Source organism: Lepisma saccharinum, unplaced genomic scaffold (genome assembly GCF_977018435.1).
Source record: "Lepisma saccharinum unplaced genomic scaffold, izLepSacc3.1 HAP1_SCAFFOLD_129, whole genome shotgun sequence".
Classification (NCBI taxonomy): domain Eukaryota; kingdom Metazoa; phylum Arthropoda; class Insecta; order Zygentoma; family Lepismatidae; genus Lepisma; species Lepisma saccharinum.
The window spans coordinates 31,436-51,139 of NW_028142945.1; the positions used below are offsets into that span (position 1 = coordinate 31,436).

Here is a 19,704-nt window from a genome sequence, read left to right on the forward strand (position 1 = left end):
ACAAATCTTGGTCTCTTGATCTTAATATTACAGCTATTACACAGGGCCCTTAAGAATTTTCCATCTGTATGAGAATGGTGATGTACCTTGATATTTGTATCTGAAAATTCAGATTCACATACCGGGCATTTTTCTGCTTTGTTGAAATCTTCAATCTGTTTCTCTGTTAAAGGCAACATAGGCTCTGATTTTAATAAGATCTTAGATGCTATGTCACGGCACTCATTTTCTATTCTATGTGCAAATATTTTGATGGCATCTGGCCCCATCTTTAAGTGTGGCTCACTAGCTACACCATCCCGTATAACTATATAACAAAAACTGGAAGGTTCATGTAGCTGGTATGGTGTAATTGAAGAATCTTCAGGATCTGGGCTACAAAATGCAAGAGGTTTGAGATTTGATTCAAAATCACAGACAATATATGCTGGGTGTTCCAACGAGGCTTCAAACTTATTGAATTTTGCTTTTTCACTTGGATTAGGCATCACCATATGAACAGGTTTATGGTTGCCACAATATTTCAGATGCTCAATTAACTTATTTTTTGCAATTTCTGCACTCTCTTCACGAACCCCATTCACCATTTTTCTACCATCAAATACAGTTAAGCATCTTCTGCACAACTTAAATATTTTTTTATATTTGTCTAGTTGTGTTCTCACCAAAGCTTCAAAATTATGTATCAGAGTGTAATGGTGTGTGTCATCCCCTTCAATTAAGAGCAGATCAATTGGAACAGCAGATTCATCATCAAGTGTACTGATTCTGAGAGGTTCTATCAAGCAATTGTCACGACCAGTGGAACAAATAAAAACGTTAATAGATAATTGTTTATCATTGATATGCCTGGCTCTTTTTTCAAATTTATCAATATTCTGAACAGACATTGGATATTCTAAACCCTCCATTGCATCATCAAATTGATGTTCATGTTGTTTGTAATAACTTATTCTCTCAGGATGCCTTGAAACTGGATACAAAGCAGCTAATATACACCACAAAAAGCATTTCTGGTCGGTATTTTCAATATTGACCACGGCTCTTTTGTTTTTAATATTATCAGGTAATGGCAGATATGTAGATCCTTGTAATGAGCTGAATTCAGAAATATTAACATATAATTTGTGTGATGAACCGCATAGGGTCCATCCAGACTCTTTTGCAGCAAATTCAGAGTGTTTAATGTTCAATTGATCCATCAAACTGCTTATTATTGTGTCTGAATTTGTATTTGAATATACAGGTACAGTTTCTGTTATGTGGGGCTGTGTAAATTTTGTGCCATTTGGTTTCTTATATTGAGTATACAATTTGAGGGACAGCTTATAAGAGCCATTTTGTGCATTTAGAATTGCCTGCACATCAGGATTTACACTGTTCAAAAAATTCTCAATGCCACATCTTGGCTCTGATACAAACCGATAATCTCTTAATTGGCTATTAAAACTGCTATGGATAGGTGGTGCATTGCGTGGCTGCTTTGCTGCTCTGGCATTAAGAGGTGCTTCGTGCTTCCTTTTCAGAGCAGATGTGGATGGTTGTGTTGATGACTGTGCAGAGCAAGTATCTTTATGTTTATATGCGAAATATTGCATGTTGTATTTTATATGGCATTTGGGGCATGTTTTTGTGGGAGTTCTGCATTTGTCTGGGTTACAAATCTTTTGGTGTCTGGCCCAATTAGAGCTAAATATATTTTTATTGCATTGGTTACAATATTTTTGTTTTGGCATTTTACTTGTTGTTTATTCTGGGCTTCAATTCAAAACTTTATACTTAACAGTTAGGTTCGGCTGTGTGATTTGTATATTTAGTGTATATACTTAATATTAATATTATTAATATTATTATTAATTTTTATCCTCGGTTTTATTATATAATTTTTTGGGTTTTAAATCAAAACTCTATGCCTATCTTATGACAGGTTGTAAGGCCAATGGCCCACAAGTGGAAATATTGATCTAAACTGACCTTCCGCAAATGCCTGCGCGGACATGCATGTCTAGCTCAATGGCCTTGTTATGTATTGATTTTTGTATAACAGGCTGGGATAGATATAAGCTTGACCCTAAATATGAGTGGATTACAATAAACAAGCTGGATATCAGGCAAAATATTGTTCAATATACCAGAAATATGAATTAAAACAAACAAGCCTGTAAGTATGAGAAACACTGTAACAACACGTCTGTTCTTCTCAAGCACTGTAACAACACGTCTGTTCTTCTCAAGCTCTCTCACAATACTGGCTGATATGCAATGCAAAATCTCTTTATATACCCCAAGCACAGATTAAAACTTCTGAAACAATAAACCAATCAGAATATAATACATCATCATATTATATCATAATTAAGCAATTAAAAAACAATACATGGCTAATAATTTGTTGCATTGGATAATAATTTGTTGCACAGCATGATGCAATAGCTCTTGCATCATAATTTGTTGCTGGTGTTGCACAGCATGATGCAAGAGCTCTTGCATTACATGTGTGTGTGTGTGTGTGTGTGTGTGTGTGTGTGTGGGTGTGTGTGTGTGTGTTTGTGTGTGTGTGTGTGTGTGTGTGTGTGTGTGTGTGTGTGTGGGTGGGTGGGTTTTTGGCTTAATTTCAGGTATAGCCAAAAAAATATCAATTTTTGACAAGTTTATGAACAAAAATCTGGTTGATGCAACTTTTATAAGTATAAGCAAATCAATCTGAGGAGGCTCTTCCTTTCTGAAGAGGCATTTTTACAAAAATCTTGGACTAGACAGAGTTCCACACTTGATCAAAAAGCTCATATGCTCATGTTGAGCTAGTTTTAAGTATAGCCAAACCTGCTTGAGAGGAGCTCTTCCTTTCTTGGGTTTATGCCCCCACCAAACACACTACTGGAGCGTGATGGCGTAAATTTGAGTGTGTTCCTTGATCCTTCCTGCGTCGATTAAAATCGTTTCAGGTGATAAGGGTTCATAAACACTATTACTTCGGTACTTGTTTTCACCTTAATTTGTTCGCATTCATTTACGCCATAAGGATAGCATGGGGGTGGTTTTTCTGCTATTGTCTAAAAAGTACTTACCACCTCGAGTCGGTCGGGGGTTAAAAATGTAGCTTGGAGCTTCCCGCAGCGAATCCAGTCGGTCTCCAAGGTATAACGGATTGGGGGGGCTCCAGGGGGGGTAAACTTCCCCGGGACGTGCACTTTTTCCGTGATTCTTGAGAAATCTCACGCTTCACTTCACATCCGAAATTTGAAATTGTGATATCTCAGGAACCACTTTATCAAAATTCGTCACCTTTTCACAGAGTGTGGTTGACACGTTCACAAACCCGTATTTGCACAGTGGCGGACCACTCCCGATCGAAATTCGCACTTTTTTGGACGCGTTTCGGACTACCGTAACGCGTGCGTGCCGAGTTTAGACCGTCTCCACGTATCGAGTCGCCCCAGACAGGGACAGAGGGAATCTCGTTAATCCATTCATGCGCGTCACTAATTGGATGACGAGGCATTTGGCTATTCTGACTGAGCCCATTAGCCCCGTCTCTTCCCTATGTTAGCATAGGTACTTTAATACTCAAGATTTTTACTGATCTTCCAACTCCTACTCCACCTTTCTCTCACCTCTGCCGGTCATACAATAGTACGACCAATAAATAAATAAATAAATAATAATAAATTAAAATAAGTTAAGTTGTATATAGATATAACTCTTTATATATGAATTTCTTGTATAATATAGATAGTTGTGTGACTCTCTTCGTCCTTTACCCTCCTTCTTTATGTATTTCTGTATTTCTGTCTAGTGCGCGCGGATCTGCGAGTTCCCCCTATGGTATCCGGGCGCTTGGCTCCCCCGAGCGCATGATTGTGTCTATCTCCCTCGTTACCGACACCACCTCTCCTCTCGTCTCTCCTTTGGGGGGGGGAACCTTCTTCCGTTTGCGGGGATCTCGGATTTTCAGGTCTCCCCTCGCTTTAGCCTGGGTGACGAGGATCAACAAGTTTCACCTCTTCCCTCGTCGTTGCCAGGCACGTGGTTCCCCCCGTGAACCCTTTGGTAGTTGTCTATTTGTAGTCCAAGTGCTGATTGACAATCTTGATAGACGTTCGGATTGCCGTTAAGCTCAGCGTCATGAGGAGCTCGTTGCTGCTGATGCCCAGCTGTCTTAGCGCAGCACGTGTGATTGGAGGTAGAGCTCCTCTTGACCCCAGGACTATGGGAGTATGGATCACCCGATCGGCCTGAAGTGTGGACGCTACCACCTCGTCCAACTTCTTGTATTTATCCACCTTCTCCTTCCCCGCTTCCTTGAGTGAATTCTCAGTTTCGAACCTGACCGTCATGTCGGTAACGTACGCGACGTTATCCTTCACTAGGACGAGGTCCGGCTTAAGACGCTCCTTGGTCGCAGGTATGGAGAAGGTTTGCTCTTTAGCCACAGTGTACCCTTTTGCGGAAGCCTCTATGATGTCCCGCAGTTCATCATGACGCTTGATCCGCAGTCCTTTTGATGCTGTGCAGGCGCCTATTACGTGCCCTAGGGTCTCGGGCGCCGCATGGCATCTCCTGCACTCATCGGACTCCACCACCTTAGCGCTTTTGAGGACATGGTTGAGTCCAACCGTGTTAGATCTAAGCCTCAATAAGTCGTTGAGCTGACCGGGCTTTAGTAGTCCCTGATTGACGAGAGCTGCGTTGGCTATGGGGTCGTTGAAGAAGTTCTTGACTCCCAAGCCATGTAGTGGCTGCTGGCTCCATCGCTCCGGCTCCGAACCAGTTATTAATTTTCTGGCCGCAGCAATGGTGTCCAGCGTAACAGGTGTTTGGACGCCAGTCACTCTGGCAATGCCTTCGATTCTGGCGCCCATGTCTGTCTCTTGGAAGAGGTGTGTTACCACCTCGTCCCGCGAGTCTCTCAGTCTACAGAGATTTCCTAGTATCCCCAGCTGAATGATGGTGGTCAGGCGCGGAACGCCTAGACCACCATCGCGCTTTTTACAGTACAATAACTGATCGGTGGTGGATTCAGGTAACTTGAAGGCCCGTTTGTGGAACCTCCTGACTTCCAAGTCAATGGATTCCAGGAAGTTCTTTGAAACCCCGACATTCACCCATGCATATTGGAATTTAGGCAGGATGTTGGTGCCGATAAGTTTCGCCTTCTGGTGTGGCTTTAACTTGAGCCTGGAGGCGCGGATCAGGATCTCCTTGACCTCCCGCAGGTGATATTTGTTCGAGAGGCCTTGTGCCAGAGTGTATTGGCACCCGAGATAGTTGAAGACCTCTCCCGTTTTCACCACCTTGATGGGCATACCGCCCAGCGTGAGCTGAGGGGAACCAGTAACCCATGTTTTGTGTGTGCCTTCAATTTGAAAGGCCACACATTTCTCAGTCGAGATGCCCATGTCGAGTTTGTCAAGGAATTGACTCACTCGGGCAAGCTGGGTGTTCATTCCAGCAGCGTTGTTCGTGAAAATCACGAGATCGTCGGCGTATGCTGATGCTGCTAGTTTCTGGTTGCCCAGATCATAGCCAGCACCGGCGCCTTTGATATCCTCAATTAGCTCATCCATTACGAGGTTGAACAGGAATGGGCTCAAGCAGTCCCCTTGCTTGATCCCTCTTCGCAGCTCGATGGATTCGCCGTATACTGTTGTGCAGATTCCGTCGTACATATCTGCAATTAAGGATATCAGGTGTTGATTGACACCTTTCTTCGTCAAAGCATCAATCATTGCTGCGTGTGGAACGGTGTCAAAGGCTTTACTTATGTCCACCGCGCAGCCGGTGAGGGTTCTTCGGGCTTGCTTTTTGGCGTGGCTTATCGCTTTATCCAAGATAAAGCAGTTCGCCGCGCACCCCTCGCCCTTGACAAACCCCTTCTGCTCAGTCGTGAAACTAATGAAGCGTCGCAGGGTCTCGTCAAGAATGCCGGTGAAGGTCCGGCATACGATTGAGCTTATCGTGATGGGCCGCCAGTTCTTAACCTGGGATCTGTCCTTTCCCATCTTGGGAAGGAAGATCGTTCGGTTCTGCTTCCACCTCTTCGGAACCGAGCCCGCATATAGGATATAGTTGAAGAGGTGGGTGAGCGTTGTTGTGACCCCTAGTTGTCTCAGGTGGACCCTCCTGAGACCGTCGGGGCCTGCGGCCTTGTCTTTGAGATTGGCTAACCTTTTACGGACACTGTCCACCGAAATCGGAAGCATCATTGCCAATCTACTCTCCTCGTCAATTCCTTTTTCTTTGAAGTTGGCTGTGAAGGAGCCTTCTTGACTCCACAGATCCTGGTAGAACTCGACGAATTCCCTGTTCCCAGGTCTGACATCCTGTTCGTCCAGAAACTCACTGGAGTTCTGAACGATGGAGTCCGCAATCTTCTGTGGACACTTTTTGAAGATTGCTTGAGTTTTGGCGTAGAGCTGGTCAGGTCTCTTGCACCTCGACTTCCTTCGCCCCTTCTTTGGTGTTGCTGTTCTTGGGGGTGGAGTGCTAGCCACCACCCCCGCCTTCAGCACACTGGTGAGCACGTCCACTATCTCTTCCAGTTTCTCACCTGCCCGTTCCTTTCCTAGGTCGAACAGCTCCCTTATTCCCCTGTCGAGTTCGCGCAAGCGTGACTCCGGGTTAGGAGGAATCCCTTCCAGGTACTCCACAAATGGTTCCGCTAGGATATTTGTGGGTCCAGGATCCTCTGGGCTGTTCACGTCTACCAATTTATCCACCATAAGATGGACATTGATAACGTATGGTTCTTCCGTGTGCTCTTTCATCTTCGGCTCCGGGTTTGGCGTTGCCGCCTCCGGTTCGGTCTCCTGAGAGGCCGGGTTCTCAAGGGAGCCTTCCCTTTCGTCTCTCCTCCCGGGGCAGTAGGGATCAATGAGTTTCACCTCTCCCCCCACTGCTGCCGGGTGCCTGGCTCCCTCGAGCTCCTCCGTTGAATCCGAGCTTGTCTCATCCGGTTCGACCAGTCTGACTGCCATTGTGGTTTTGGTGGCCTCTGGGGCTCTTTCTGGCAAGGATCGACGAGTGTCACCTCTCCCCTCTTTGCTTTCGGGGCAGCGGGGATCCACGAGTTTCACCTCTACCCCCGCTGTTGCCGATTCCTTAGAGCCCCCGAGTTCTCTCAGTTCCGCTGGGCCTCTTACTTCCTGTTCTGGATGTACCAGAGCCTGGCTCTGGTCCTCGCCTCTGCAGGCGGTGGGGGTATCGGACGGCTCGGGCCTAGGTTTATCCGGTGCTGTAAGGAGTCCCTGCTGGGCAAGGTGTCTCCTCTTGTCCCGGATTTGCCTGAGTGTTTTTGTTGGGAACGCAGCTGTTAATTCCCGCCGTCTACCCTCCGCATCGAGATCCCTCCTCTCGATTTCCAGGAAGGTATGTGTGTCCTCCACTGACCACACTTTACTCCTGGCTGGACCAGGTCTTGCAACCTTTTCTTGTGAGATCTTGACCTCGTTCCAAGCGTCAGGATGCGCCTTGCGTTGATGCTGACTTAGGCCCACCTGCTTCTGGAATGTCCTCCCGCATGGTTTCCCATCGGTAACGACTTGGCAGGCTATTACTGCGGGCGTCACTGGTCCACTTTCTACCACTGGCATGTCGGACTGCCGACATTTCGGGGCATGGGTCTCCATCGCATGAAGCCCATCCTTCTCTTTGCCACACTTCCGACACTGGTATATCACGTCCGTCAGATGCAGCTCGCGATAATGCTTCGCTACACCCTTCTGCGACGTGAATACCAGGTGGAAATGTGTGTGGCAAGTGTACACCCCGTCCACTCTTTCGAATGGGTACACTATCCTCACCTTCTCTTCACTCCTCCTCCCCGTTTTCCTCTCTCCATCTCTCACCTCTCTCCTGCTCTCTCCTCCTCCAACCTCAACTCGCTGACTGGCTTCAGACGCATTATACTTAGTACTTTTAGTCGTGGCCATAATAGAGTCAGGAGGTTGTTTGAAGGTCGGCTCGGTTCACCGCGGCCAACCTACAGGCCCGGTTCCGGCTTTCTGTAACGATACCCACCAATGTCGCCGGCCGACATCAAGGGCTGCCTGGTCTCCGCATTCGTTACTTGGTTTTCCAGGAGCTTTCGCTCCCAGAAGTCCCTTCGCCCTATCACTCATCATAGGTTTCAGTTTTGTCCATCCTGCCTTTCCTGATCAAAGACCCGGATCCCCGGAGTATAGGGTAAATCGCCCTACTCCACCTACTCCCCAGGCTTAGCCACTGTTACGCCAAGGACCCCCAGCTTAATCAGGCCGAGGGTCGGCACCACCGAGTCTTCAGTGTTGTGGACCCCGTTCAATGAACTTGCCATGCTTCCTAGTCCTTCTCTCTCCCACCACTGCCTCTATCTCCGCTTGGCTCGTTCCCTAAGGGTTTCCTGTCACCAGTCCCCCCTGGGCAGGTCTCCTCATCCAGCCCCAGCCTTATGGATGAGGTTTTGAACAGTACTAGGCATTCTGGACTCAACATCCCCCCATGACAAAGCGAGAGTGCGGCTTCACCTACCCCCTTCGCTGTTCTGGGAGTAGGGTTTTCTGTCAGGGTTTTCTCCCTTAGCCTTTGGGTCAAAACCCGCCCGCAAGGCAGCGGGTTGTCGGGGTTTCCTCCCCTAGCCTCTGGTCCGGGGTGGTGTACACCACTAGCTCACATATCTGCAAGCCGTATCACTATCCGCCACCTGTGACCCGCTCTGTATCCTGAGGCAGGGTTCTTAAGGGAACCTTCATGCGGGGGTCAACGAGTACCATCCCTCGCCCCGTAGTACCTGGGTGCAAGGATCGACGAGTTTCACCTCTACCCTCGTAGTGCCAGGCACTTAGCTCCCTTAAGAGAGTCATAGTTACTCCCGCCGTTTACCCGCGCTTCCCTGAATTTCTTCAGCGCGACATTCAGAGCACTGGGCAGAAATCACATCCCGTCAACACCCTCTCGGGCTGTCGGGATGCTTTGTTTTAATTAAACAGTCGGATTCCCCTGGTCCGTGCCGGTTCTGAGTCGACCGTTCGTCGGCGGCCGACTCGAGGGGAGGCACGTTCCCCCCGGCGCCCCCGAGGGGGGCAAGGGGTTCGGTGCGTTCCCCTCAGAGAGCCCAGGGACGCTCGCGGAAGTCCGACGCGCGGTCCACGCTCGGGACGAGCAGGAACTGCCCGCCCCTCGCGAAGACCCACGCCGGACCGAACCCGCGGTGGCCCCCCGGGCCCCGACCGGCCCCGGTCCTCAGAGCCAATCCTTGTTCCGAAGGTACGGATCCAGATTGCCGACTTCCCTTACCCACATTAGTCTATCGTCAAGAGGCTCTTTACCTCGGAGGCCAGATGCGGATTCGGGTACGGCCAGGCCTCGGGACTCTGCTGCGCTGTTCCCACCAAGATTTTCAAGGTCCGACGGGCACCCGGGGAAACCGCACCCAACTACGGTTCTCTTAGCTTTCCCCAGTGTCCCCTTCTCCTTCTGGGAAGATTCCGGGGAGCGTAGGGGATCGCTCTGACAGAACAGACAACTCTGCCCCCGGGACCCGACGGATTCTCCTGGTGCCACCAGTTACCTGGACTTACGGACTTCGAGGGAACCCGCGACGCACTCCCGGTCCCGAGACGCGGCGGAGGGCTGGATACCCCACTTCCCTTTCGATCGCGGCCGAGACGCCGGCGCGTCGCGCTAACCACTACACCCGAAGGTGCGGTGACAGTCGCGAAACTGACCCGACGCATCGGTGGGAGTTCTCCGCGGTCTAAGGACCGGCTCACCCGCCTGCAACTGCTGTTGAGGCGGAACCCTTCTCCACGTCTGACCTCAGCGAGGTCTCATCAGATTATTTGCTACTACCACCAAGATCTGCAACGACGGCGGCTCCAGGCAGGCTCGCGCCCAGACCCTTCCACGCTCACCGCCGCGCCCTCCTACTCACCGCCGCGTCATTCTTACATAGTTGCCTATGCATGGAGCATTGCGGCGGCGGCCGGGTATAGGCACGACGCTCGATTGCCATCCATTTTCAGGGCCGGTTGCTTCGGCAGGTGAGTCGTTACACACTCCTTAGCGGATGCCGACTTCCATGGCCACCGCCCTGCTGTCTTGAGCAACCGACGCCTTTCATGGTTTGAGCAGCGTCGATTCAGGCACCTTAACCCGGCGTTTGGTTCATCCCACAGCGCCAGTCCTGCTTACCAGGAGCGGCCCACTGAGCACTCGGGTCCTGAAAAGAAGGCCCCGCTTCGCCCTAGGGGCAAGCGGGACCTCCATCCCGTTCAGAGTTTGAGAGTGGGTCGAGGCCGTTTCGGCCCCGAGGCCCCCGGTCATTCGCTTTACCGGGATGGACCCCCCTTGCGAGCGCCAGCTGTCCTGAGGGACACTTCGGAGGGAACCAGCTACTAGACGGTTCGATTGGCCTTTCGCCACTATGCTTAGCTCAGACGGTCGATTTGCACGTCAGAGGCGGTTCGGACTTCCACCAGGGTTTCCCCTGGATTCGTCCTGGCCGAGCATAGTTCACCATCTTTCGGGTCCCAGCGAGTGGGCTCTTAGGTACGATCCCCGCACCCGGAGGTGGGGGATCGCCCCGGGACTGCGCGAGGGCCCTTCGTTGAGCGACTCCGGGTCACCTCGATCGTCCCAGTCGCTTTGACTGCGCCTTCGGGTTTAGTGATTCCCTTAGACTCGCCCACGCGCTAGACTCCTTGGTCCGTGTTTCAAGACGGGTCGGATGGGCCACTCGTTGAACACCGCACGGGCCAGGGGCTCACAGTACGCCCCCCGCGAACCCCCCCGGACGACCGGGGAGACGGGGGGACACTGCCAGGCACGCCACATTGCTGCGACCTCTACGCCTTCCGTCAAGATTTTCGACGAATTTTTGAAGAATTTTCAAATTTTCAGATAGGAGGTTCCAGATAAGATCAAAAACTACATACTCAGATCTTCACCAAACGTTGCAGGGATACTTTGCATGTCAAGACACGTGGAAAAAACGTACAAAACAAGAGATTGGAGACATCAAGATTTTCGACGAATTTTTTAAGAATTTTCAAATTTTCAGATGGGAGGTTCCAGATAAGGTCAAAAACTACATACTCAGATCTTCACCAAACTTTGCAGGGATACGTTGGATGTCAAGACACGTGGAAAAACATACAAAACATAGGATTGGGGATATCAAGATTTTGGTCAAATTTTTTAAGAACCTTCAAATTTTCAGATAGGAGGTTCCATATAAAGTCAAAAACTACATACTCAGATCTTCACCAAACATTGCAGGGATACATTGGATGTCAAGACACGTGGAAAAAACGTACAAAACAAGAGATTGGAGACATCAAGATTTTGGACGAATTTGTTAAGAATTTTCAAATTTTCAGAAAAGATGTTCCAGATAAGGTCAAAAACGACATACTCAGATCTCCACCAAACTTTTCAGGGATACTTTGCATGTCAAGACACGTGGAAAAAACGTACAAAACAAGAGATTGGAGACATCAAGATTTTCGACGAATTTTTTAAGAATTTTCAAATTTTCAGATGGGAGGTTCCAGATAACGTCAAAAACGACATACTCAGATCTTCACCAAACTTTGCAGGGATACTCTGCATGTCAAGACACGTGGAAAAAACGTACGAAACAAGAGATTGGAGACATCAAGATTTTCGACGAATTTATTAAGAATTTTCAAATTTTCAGATGGGAGGTTCCAGATAAGGTCAAAAACTACATACTCAGATCTTCACCAAACTTTGCAGGGATACGTTGGATGTCAAGACACGTGGAAAAAACGTACAAAACAAGAGATTGGAGACATCAAGATTTTGGACGAATTTTTTAAGAATTTTCTAATTTTCAGAAAGGATGATCCAGATAAGGTCAAAACCGACATACTCAGATCTTCACCAAACTTTGCAGGGATACATTGGATGTCAAGACACGTGGAAAAAACGTACAAAACAAGAGATTGGAGACATCAAGATTTTGGACGAATTTTTTAAGAATTTTCAAATTTTCAGATAGGAGGTTCCATATAGGGTCAAAAACTACATACTCAGATCTTCACCAAACTTTGCAGGGATACTTTGCATGTCAAGACACGTGGAAAAAACGTACAAAACAAGAGATTGGAGACATCAAGATTTTGGACGAATTTTTTAAGAATTTTCAAATTTTCAGATGGGAGTTTCCAGATAAGGTCAAAAACGACATACTCAGATCTTCACCAAACTTTGCAGGGATACTCTGCATGTCAAGACACGTGGAAAAAACGTACGAAACAAGAGATTGGAGACATCAAGATTTTCGACGAATTTATTAAGAATTTTCAAATTTTCAGATGGGAGGTTCCAGATAAGGTCAAAAACTACATACTCAGATCTTCACCAAACTTTGCAGGGATACGTTGGATGTCAAGACACGTGGAAAAAACGTACAAAACAAGAGATTGGAGACATCAAGATTTTCGAAGAATTTTTTAAGAATTTTCAAATTTTCAGAAAGGATGTTCCAGATAAGGTCAAAACCGACATACTCAGATCTTCACCAAACTTTGCAGGGATACATTGGATGTCAAGACACGTGGAAAAAACGTACAAAACAAGAGATTGGAGACATCAAGATTTTGGACGAATTTTTTAAGAATTTTCAAATTTTCAGATAGGAGGTTCCAGATAAGGTCAAAAACTACATACTCAGATCTTCACCAAACTTTGCAGGGATACATTGGATGTCAAGACACGTGGAAAAAACGTACAAAATAAGAGATTGGGGTCATCAAGATTTTGGACGGATTTTTTAGGAATTTTCAAATTTTCAGATGGGAGGTTCCATATAAGGTCAAAAACTACATACTCAGATCTTCACCAAACTTCTCAGGGATACATTGGATGTCAAGACACGTGGAAAAAACGTACATAACAAGATATTGGAGACATCAAAATTTTGGACGATTTTTTTAAGAATTTTCAAATTTTCAGAAAGGATGTTCCAGATAAGGTCAAAAACGACATACTCAGATCTTCACCAAACTTTGCAGGGATACATTGGATGTGAAGACACGTGGAAAAAACGTACAAAACAAGAGATTGGAGACATCAAGATTTTGGACGAATTTTTTAAGAATTTTCAAATTTTCAGATAGGAGGTTCCAGATAAGGTCAAAAACTACATACTCAGATCTTCACCAAACTTTGCAGGGATACATTGGATGTCAAGACACGTGGAAAAAACGTACAAAACAAGAGATTGGAGACATCAAGATTTTGGACGAATTTTTTAAGAATTTTCAAATTTTCAGAAAAGATGTTCCAGATAAGGTCAAAAACGACATACTCAGATCTCCACCAAACTTTTCAGGGATACTTTGCATGTCAAGACACGTGGAAAAAACGTACAAAACAAGAGATTGGAGACATCAAGATTTTCGACGAATTTTTTAAGAATTTTCAAATTTTCAGATGGGAGGTTCCAGATAACGTCAAAAACGACATACTCAGATCTTCACCAAACTTTGCAGGGATACTCTGCATGTCAAGACACGTGGAAAAAACGTACGAAACAAGAGATTGGAGACATCAAGATTTTCGACAAATTTTTTAAGAATTTTTAAATTTTCAGATGGGAGGTTCCAGATAAGGTCAAAAACTACATACTCAGATCTTCACCAAAATTTGCAGGGATACGTTGGATGTCAAGACACGTGGAAAAAACGTACAAAACAAGAGATTGGAGACATCAAGATTTTGGACGAATTTTTTAAGAATTTTCTAATTTTCAGAAAGGATGATCCAGATAAGGTCAAAACCGACATACTCAGATCTTCACCAAACTTTGCAGGGATACATTGGATGTCAAGACACGTGGAAAAAACGTACAAAACAAGAGATTGGAGACATCAAGATTTTGGACGAATTTTTTAAGAATTTTCAAATTTTCAGATAGTAGGTTCCAGATAGGGTCAAAAACTACATACTCAGATCTTCAACAAACTTTGCAGGGATACTTTGCATGTCAAGACACGTGGAAAAAACGTACAAAACAAGAGATTGGAGACATCAAGATTTTGGACGAATTTTTTAAGAATTTTCAAATTTTCAGATGGGAGGTTCCAGATAAGGTCAAAAACGACATACTCAGATCTTCACCAAACTTTGCAGGGATACTCTGCATGTCAAGACACGTGGAAAAAACGTACAGAACAAGAGATTGGAGACATCAAGATTTTCGACGAATTTTTTAAGAATTTTCAAATTTTCAGAAAGGATGTTCCAGATAAGGTCAAAACCGACATACTCAGATCTTCACCAAACTTTGCAGGGATACATTGGATGTCAAGACACGTGGAAAAAACGTACAAAACAAGAGATTGGAGACATCAAGATTTTGGACGAATTTTTTAAGAATTTTCAAATTTTCAGATAGGAGGTTCCAGATAAGGTCAAAAACTACAGACTCAGATCTTCACCAAACATTGCAGGGATACATTGGATGTCAAGACACGTGGAAAAAACGTACAAAACAAGAGATTGGGGTCATCAAGATTTTGGACTGATTTTTTAGGAATTTTCAAATTTTCAGAAGGGAGGTTCCATATAAGGTCAAAAACTACATACTCAGATCTTCACCAAACTATGCAGGGATACATTGGATGTCAAGACAAGTGGAAAAAACGTACATAACAAGATATTGGAGACATCAAGATTTTGGACGAATTTTTTAAGAATTTTCAAATTTTCAGAAAGGATGTTCCAGATAAGGTCAAAAACGACATACTCAGATCTTCACCAAACTTTGCAGGGATACATTGGATGTGAAGACACGTGGAAAAAACGTACAAAACAAGAGATTGGAGACATCAAGATTTTGGATGAATTTTTTAAGAATTTTCAAATTTTCAGATAGGAGGTTCCAGATAAGGTCAAAAACTACATACTCAGATCTTCACCAAACTTTGCAGGGATACATTGGATGTCAAGACACGTGGAAAAAACGTACAAAACAAGAGATTGGAGACATCAAGATTTTGGACGAATTTTTGAGGAATTTTCAAATTTTCAGAAATGAGGTTCCAGATAAGGTCAAAAACTACATACTCAGATCTTCACCAAACGTTGCAGGGATACTTTGCATGTCAAGACACGTGGAAAAAGCGTACAAAACAAGAGATTGGAGACATCAAGATTTTCGACGAATTTTTTAAGAATTTTCAAATTTTCAGATGGGAGGTTCCAGATAAGGTCAAAAACGACATACTCAGATCTTCACCAAACTTTGCAGGGATACTCTGCATGTCAAGGCACGTGGAAAAAACGTACAAAACAAGAGATTGGAGACATCAAGATTTTCGACGAATTTTTTAAGAATTTTCAAATTTTCAGAAAGGATGTTCCAGATAAGGTCAAAACCGACATACTCAGATCTTCACCAAACTTTGCAGGGATACATTGGATGTCAAGACACGTGGAAAAAACATACAAAACATAGGATTGGGGACAACAAGATTTTGGTCGAATTTTTTAAGAATTTTCAAATTTTCAGATAGGAGGTTCCAGATAAGGTCAAAAACTACATACTCAGATCTTCACCAAACTTTGCAGGGATACATTGGATGTCAAGACACGTGGAAAAAACGTACAAAACAAGAGATTGGAGACATCAAGATTTTGGACGAATTTTTGAGGAATTTTCAAATTTTCAGAAATGAGGTTCCAGATAAGGTCAAAAACTACATACTCAGATCTTCACCAAACTTTGCAGGGATACATTGGATGTCAAGACACGTGGGAAAAACGTACAAAACAAGAGATTGGAGACATCAAGATTTTGGACGAATTTTTTAACAATTTTCAAATTTTCAGATAGGAGGTTCCAGATAAGGTCAAAAACTACATACTCAGATCTTCACCAGACTTTGCAGGGATACATTGGATGTCAAGACACGTGGAAAAAACGTACAAAACAAGAGATTGGAGACATCAAGATTTTGGACGAATTTTTTAAGAATTTTCAAATTTTCAGATAGTATGTTCCAGATAAGGTCAAAAACTACATACTCAGATCTTCACCAAACGTTGCAGGGATACTTTGCATGTCAAGACACGTGGAAAAAACGTACAAAACAAGAGATTGGGGACATCAAGATTTTGGACGAATTTTTTAAGAATTTTCAAATTTTCAGAAAGGAGGTTCCATATAAGGTCAAAAACTACATACTCAGATCTTCACCAAACTTTGCAGGGATACATTGGATGTCAAGACACGTGGAAAAAACGTACAAAACAAGAGATTGGAGACATCAAGATTTTGGACGAATTTTTTAAGAATTTTCAAATTTTTAGATGGGAGGTTCCAGATAAGGTCAAAAACGACATACTCAGATCTTCACCAAACGTTGCAGGGATACTTTGCATATCAAGACACGTGGAAAAAACGTACGAAACAAGAGATTGGGGACATCAAGATTTTGGACGAATTTTTTAAGAATTTTCAAATTTTTAGAAAGGAGGTTCCATATAAGGTCAAAAACTACATACTCAGATCTTCACCAAACATTGCAGGGATACATTGGATGTCAAGACACGTGGAAAAAACGTACAAAACAAGAGATTGGAGACATCAAGATTTTGGACGAATTTTTTCAAAATTTTCAAATTTTCAGATGGGTGGTTCTAGATAAGGTCAAAAACGACATACTCAGATCTTCACCAAACTTTGCATGGATACATTGGATGTCAAGACACGTGGAAAAAACATACAAAACGTAGGATTGGGGACATCAAGATTTTGGACGAATTTTTTAAGAATTTTCAAATTTTCAGAAAGGAGGTTCCATATAAGGTCAAAAACTACATACTCAGATCTTCACCAAACGTTGCAGGGATACTTTGCATGTCAAGACACGTGGAAAAAACGTACAAAACAAGAGATTGGAGACATCAAGATTTTGGACGAATTTTTTAAGAATTTTCAAATTTTCAGATTGGAGGTTCCAGATAAGGTCAAAAACTACATACTCAGATCTTCACCAAACTTTGCAGGGATACATTAGATGTCAAGACACGTGGAAAAAACGTACAAAACAAGAGATTGGAGACATCAAGATTTTGGACGAATTTTTGAGGAATTTTCAAATTTTCAGAAATGAGGTTCCAGATAAGGTCAAAAACTACATACTCAGATCTTCACCAAACTTTGCAGGGATACATTGGATGTCAAGACACGTGGGAAAAACGTTCAAAACAAGAGATTGGAGACATCAAGATTTTGGACGAATTTTTTAACAATTTTCAAATTTTCAGATAGGAGGTTCCAGATAAGGTCAAAAACTACATACTCAGATCTTCACCAATCTTTGCAGGGATACATTGGATGTCAAGACACGTGGAAAAAACGTTCAAAACAAGAGATTGGAGACATCAAGATTTTGGACGAATTTTTTAAGAATTTTCAAATTTTCAGAAAGGATGTTCCAGATAAGGTCAAAAACGACATACTCAGATCTTCACCAAACTCTGCAGGGATACATTGGATGTGAAGACACGTGGAAAAGACATACAAAACATAGGATTGGGGACATCAAGATTTTGGTCAAATTTTTTAAGAATTTTCAAATTTTCAGATATAAGGTTCCATATAAGGTCAAAAACTACATACTCAGATCTTCACCAAACTTTGCAGGGATACATTGGATGTCAAGACACGTGGAAAAAACGTACAAAACAAGAGATTGGAGACATCAAGATTTTGGACGAATTTTTTAAGAATTTTCAAATTTTCAGATAGGAGGTTCCAGATAAGGTCAAAAACTACATACTCAGATCTTCACCAAACTTTGCAGGGATACATTGGATGTCAAGACACGTGGAAAAAACGTACAAAACAAGAGATTGGAGACATCAAGATTTTGGACGAATTTTTGAGGAATTTTCAAATTTTCAGAAATGAGGTTCCAGATAAGGTCAAAAACTACATACTCAGATCTTCACCAAACTTTGCAGGGATACTTTGCATGTCAAGACACGTGGAAAAAACGTACAAAACAAGAGATTGGAGACATCAAGATTTTGGACGAATTTTTTAAGAATTTTCAAATTTTCAGATGGGAGGTTCCAGATAAGGTCAAAAACGACATACTCAGATCTTCACCAAACTTTGCAGGGATACTCTGCATGTCAAGACACGTGGAAAAAACGTACAAAACAAGAGATTGGAGACATCAAGATTTTCGACGAATTTTTTAAGAATTTTCAAATTTTCAGAAAGGATGTTCCAGATAAGGTCAAAACCGACATACTCAGATCTTCACCAAACTTTGCATGGATACATTGGATGTCAAGACACGTGGAAAAAACATACAAAACATAGGATTGGGGACATCAAGATTTTGGTCGAATTTTTTAAGAATTTTCAAATTTTCAGATAGGAGGTTCCAGATAAGGTCAAAAACTACATACTCAGATCTTCACCAAACTTTGCAGGGATACATTGGATGTCAAGACACGTGGAAAAAACGTACAAAACAAGAGATTGGAGACATCAAGGTTTTGGACGAATTTTTGAGGAATTTTCAAATTTTCAGAAATGAGGTTCCAGATAAGGTCAAAAACTACATACTCAGATCTTCACCAAACTTTGCCGGGATACATTGGATGTCAAGACACGTGGGAAAAACGTACAAAACAAGAGATTGGAGACATCAAGATTTTGGACGAATTTTTTAACAATTTTCAAATTTTCAGATAGGAGGTTCCAGATAAGGTCAAAAACTACATACTCAGATCTTCACCAGACTTTGCAGGGATACATTGGATGTCAAGACACGTGGAAAAAACGTACAAAACAAGAGATTGGAGACATCAAGATTTTGGACGAATTTTTTAAGAATTTTCAAATTTTCAGATAGGATGTTCCAGATAAGGTCAAAAACTACATACTCAGATCTTCACCAAACGTTGCAGGGATACTTTGCATGTCAAGACACGTGGAAAAAACGTACAAAACAAGAGATTGGGGTCATCAAGATTTTGGACGAATTTTTTAAGAATTTTCAAATTTTCAGAAAGGATGTTCCAGATAAGGTCAAAAACTACATACTCAGATCTTCACCAAACTTTGCAGGGATACATTGGATGTCAAGACACGTGGAAAAAACGTACAAAACAAGAGATTGGAGACATCAAGATTTTGGACGAATTTTTTAAGAATTTTCAAATTTTCAGATGGGAGGTTCCAGATAAGGTCAAAAACGACATACTCAGATCTTCACCAAACGTTGCAGGGATACTTTGCATGTCAAGACACGTGGAAAAAACGTACGAAACAAGAGATTGGGGACATCAAGATTTTGGACGAATTTTTTAAGAATTTTCAAATTTTTAGAAAGGAGGTTCCATATAAGGTCAAAAACTACATACTCAGATCTTCACCAAACATTGCAGGGATACATTGGATGTCAAGACACGTGGAAAAAACGTACAAAACAAGAGATTGGAGACATCAAGATTTTGGACGAATTTTTTCAAAATTTTCAAATTTTCAGATGGGTGGTTCTAGATAAGGTCAAAAACGACATACTCAGATCTTCACCAAACTTTGCATGGATACATTGGATGTCAAGACACGTGGAAAAAAACATACAAAACATAGGATTGGGGACATCAAGATTTTGGACGAATTTTTTAAGAATTTTCAAATTTTCAGAAAGGAGGTTCCATATAAGGTCAAAA

The 19,704-nt window shown here is 43.4% G+C and overlaps 1 pseudogene; it reads right to left on the minus strand.

Annotated features, from left to right (window-relative positions):
* Nucleotides 1-9,288: 9,288 nt before the first annotated feature.
* LOC145982342 (large subunit ribosomal RNA) lies at nt 9,289-10,684 on the minus strand (annotated as a pseudogene).
* Between the last annotated feature and the right edge of the window lie 9,020 nt (nt 10,685-19,704).